The sequence below is a fragment of the Herpailurus yagouaroundi genome, unplaced genomic scaffold, assembly GCF_014898765.1.
Source record: "Herpailurus yagouaroundi ecotype Mexico unplaced genomic scaffold, PumYag 100, whole genome shotgun sequence".
NCBI classification, from domain to species: Eukaryota; Metazoa; Chordata; class Mammalia; order Carnivora; family Felidae; genus Herpailurus; species Herpailurus yagouaroundi.
Window position 1 is genome coordinate 26,764,506 of NW_024412391.1, and position 4,415 is coordinate 26,768,920.

Here is a 4,415-nt window from a genome sequence, read left to right on the forward strand (position 1 = left end):
TATAAAGCTGAAGTTAAAAGGTAAAAGTAATAGGGGCACCTGGGTGGTTCAGTCGGTAAGCATCTGACTTCGGCCTAGGTCATGGTCTCACGATTCGTGAGTTCAAGCCCCACGTCAGGCTCTGTGCTTGCAGCTGAGAACCTGGAGCCTGCTTCAGATTCTGTGTCTCCCTCTCTCTCTGCCCCTCCCCTGCTCATGCTGTCTCTCAAAAATAAATAAATGTTAAACAACAAAAAAAAGTAAAAGTAACACCTGGGTGTCTCAGTTGGTTAAGTGGCTGACTTCAGCGCAGGTCATGATCTCACATTTCGTGAGTTCAGGCCCCACATTGGGCTCTGTGATGACAGCTTCAGATTCTGTTTCTCCCTCTCTCTCTGCCCTTCCCTCGCTTGTGCTCTCTCTCTCAAAAATAAACATAATTTTAAAAAAATAGTTAGTGAAGGGCTACACAAGATTAAAAGATGTAAAATGTGACATCAGAAATAAAATGTGGGTGAAAGAGTAAAAATACAGAGCATTAGAATATGTTCAAACTTCAGTTTTTATCAACTTAAATAGTTATAAAAATAAGTTATATAAGTTTCATGGTAGTCACGAAGCAAAAGCCCGTAGTAGATATGCAAAAGATAATAAGAAATGAATCTAAGCATACCGCTGAAGAAAGTCATTAAATAACAGAGGAGGAGAACAGGAGAAGAAAAAAGAAACAAGGGAACTACAAAACAGCTGGAAAACGATTAACAAAATGGCAATAGGTATATACCTATCAATAATTACTTAAAATATAAGTACACTAAATTCTCCACTCAAAAGACAAAGAATGAATTGATTAAAAAAAGAACCCATCTATATGCTGCCCACAAGAAACCCAATTTAGAAATCAGGCCACGCACAGAATGAAAGTAAAGGAATGGAAAAAGATATTCCATGAAAATGGGAGCCAAAAGAAAGCTTATGGTAGCTATATTTATATCAGGCAAAACACTTTGAAACAAAAACTAATAACAAAGAAGGGCATTACGTATTGATAAAGGGGTCAATCCAACAAGAGGATACAACATTTATAAATAATTATGCATCCAACATAGAAGCACCTAAATATATAAAGCAATTATTAACAGACCTAGAGGGAGAAATAGACAGCAATACAATAATAGTAGGGGACTTTAATGTACTATTTACATTCCTGGATAGATCATCCAGACAGAAAATCAATAAGGAAACATTGGCCTTAAGCAACACTTTAAACCAAATGAACTTAACAGATATATAAATAATATTCTATCCAAAAGCACTATAGTACATATTCTTCTAAAGTGTACGTGGAACAGTCTCCAAGGTAGATCATATATCAGGCCACAAAACAAGTCTTAACAAATTTAAGAAGACTGAAGTCACATTAAGCACTTTTTCTGACCACAATGATATGAAACTAGAAGTCAATTACTAGGAGAAAACTGTAAAAGTTCACAAATATCTAGAGACTAAGCATGCTACTGAACAACCAGTTGGTCAATAAAGAAATCAAAAGCAAAATCAAAAAATACCTTGAGGCAAAAGAAAAGAGAAATGCAGCACACATCAAATGGGATTCAGCAAAAGCAGTTCTAAGAGGGAAGTTCATAGCAATAAATGCCTAAGTCAAGAAACTAGAAAAAGAAGATCAAAGCCCAAAGTTAGTAGGAGGAAGGAAATAACAAAGATAAAAGCAGAAATTAACGTAAGAGAGAGTAAAAAGACATTCTGTGCTCATGGATGGAAGAACTGATAATGTTAAAATGTCCATACTACCCAAAGCAATCCAGATTCAATGTAATTCCACTCAAAATTCCTATGGCATTTTTTACAACCCAAAGTTTGTATGGAACCACAAAAGATAGTGAATAGCCAAAGCAATTTTGAGGGGGGGGAAAAAAAAGATGGAGGCATCATGTTCCCTGATTTCAAACTATGTTATAAAGCTATAGTAATCAAAACAGTATGGTCCTGGCATAGAAACACACACAGAGATCGATGGAACAGAGAGACCAGAAGTAAATCCATACATTTATGGTCAATTAATTGATGACAAAGGAGCCAAGAACATACAATTAGGAAAGGATAGACTTCAATAAATGGTGTTAAGAACACTGGACAGTCACATGCAAAAGAATGAAAACTGGACCACTGTCTTAAACCATTTACAAAAACTAACTCAAATGGATTAAACACTTCAATGTAAGACATGAAACCATAAAACAGGTGGTAAGCCCCCTGGCACTGGTGTTGACAATTTTTTGGATTTGACACCAAAAGCAAGAAAAGCAAAAATAAGCAGGTGGGACTGCATCCAACTAAAAAGCTTCTGCACAGCAAAGGTAACCATCAACAAAATGAAAAGCCAGCCTGTTGAATGGGAAAAACTATTTACAAAGTATATATCTGATAAGGGGATTAATATCCAAAATATATAAAGAATTCATGTGACTTATTAAAACAATCTGATTAAAAAATAGGCAGATGGGGCGCCTGGGTGGCGCAGTCGGTTAAGCGTCCGGCTTCAGCCAGGTCACGATCTCGCCGTCCGTGAGTTCGAGCCCCGCGTCGGGCTCTGGGCTGATGGCTCGGAGCCTGGAGCCTGTTTCCGATTCTGTGTCTCCCTCTCTCTCTGCCCCTCCCCCGTTCATGCTCTGTCTCTCTCTGTCCCAAAAATAAATAAAAACGTTGAAAAAAAATTAAAAAAAAAATAGGCAGAAAATCTGAATAGATACTTTTCTAAAGAAGACACACAGATGTCCAGCAAATACATGAAAAGGTACTCGACATCACTAATCATCAAGGAAATGCAAATCAAAACCACAGTGAGGTATCATCTCATACCTATAAGGGCTATTAGCAAAAGGAAATAATAAGCATTGGCAAGGATGTAGAGAAAATTGGTGGAACTGTAAACTAGTAGAGCCACTATGTGCCAGTTTGGTACAATATGGAGGTTCTTTTTTAAAAAATTCAAAATAGAACAATCATACAACCCAGCAATCCCACTTCTGATGACTTAGCGAAAGAAAATAAAAACATTAACTCAAAAAGATATCTGTACCTCCATGTTAATTGCAGCATTATTTACGTTAACTAAGATATGGATCTGTCACCTCCACCTTCTGCCCCACACCAGCTGTGGGCACCAGGGTCCCGCATTTCATTGTTAGGAGGCTCAGGCCCTGTGAGCCCACAATGTCCGGCCCCAGTGGGGACTTGGGCATGCCAGTGGAGGCAGGTGAGGATGTCAGCTTTGGTGCTGCCATCAACTCCATGTTGGACCAGATCAACTCCTGTCTGGACCACCTGGAGGAGAAGAACGACCACCTCCAAGCCTGCCTCCAGAAGCTGCTTGAGTCCAACTGGTAGAGACACCTTGAGTTCCAGCAGAAGCCTGGGGAGGCCCCTAGTGATGCCAGTCCTTAGGCTCTGAGAGCCCCCAACCAGCCCCAACCCTGCCTCCCTGGATTAGGCTCTGGCCTGGGCACTCACCAGCTGGCTTAGATACCTTCTCAAGGTCTGACTGACAGGTCCCCTGGTGGACCTGCCCACCTGGGTCCTCCCCTTGGCATGCCTAGGCCAGCCCCAAACACCTGGGGCTGCCTGCCTGGCCTGCCTACCCAATTGCAGGGCACCCCCCACACTGCCCAGGCCTGGAGTGCCCACATTAAATGGTTCTCACAACAACAACAACAACAACAACAAACCAACAAAAAACAATAGCTATGACATGGAAACAGCTTAAGCATTCATCGATGGATGAATGGATAGAGAAAATATGGTAAATATGTACAATAGGAATTATTAAGTTATAAAAAAGAAGGAAATACTGCTGTGACAAGATGGATAAAACTTGAAGGCACTATGCTAAGTGAAATAAGTCAGGGAAAGACAAATACTGTGTGATCTCATGTATATGTGGAATGTAAAAACACCAAACTCATATAAACAAATTTTTGGTTGACAGAGGCAAGATTTAGGGGCTGGTGGAAAAGGGTGAAAGTGGTTAAAATGTACAAACTTCCAGTAAGATAAAAAAGTTCTTGGGATGTAATGCATAATAGCATGGTGACTATACTTAATAATACTATATTGTATACTTCAAAGTTACTGACAGTGGATAATAAAAGTTCTTATCACACACACAGAAATTGTAATAATATGAGGTGATGGATGTGCTCATTAAACTTATTGTGGTAATCATTGTGTGATATATGTATACTAAATTATCATGCTGTATACTTTATTTTTTTTTAATTTTTTTTTCAACGTTTATTTATTTTTGGGACAGAGAGAGACAGAGCATGAACGGGGGAGGGGCAGAGAGAGAGGGAGACACAGAATCGGAAACAGGCTCCAGGCTCCGAGCCATCAGCCCAGAGCCCGACGCGGGGCTC

At 39.8% G+C, this 4,415-nt stretch overlaps 1 pseudogene; it reads left to right on the plus strand.

Moving 5' to 3' along the window:
- The first annotated feature begins 3,213 nt into the window (after window positions 1–3,213).
- On the plus strand, window positions 3,214–3,444 carry LOC121028077 (UPF0184 protein C9orf16-like; annotated as a pseudogene).
- The last annotated feature ends 971 nt before the right edge of the window (window positions 3,445–4,415 follow it).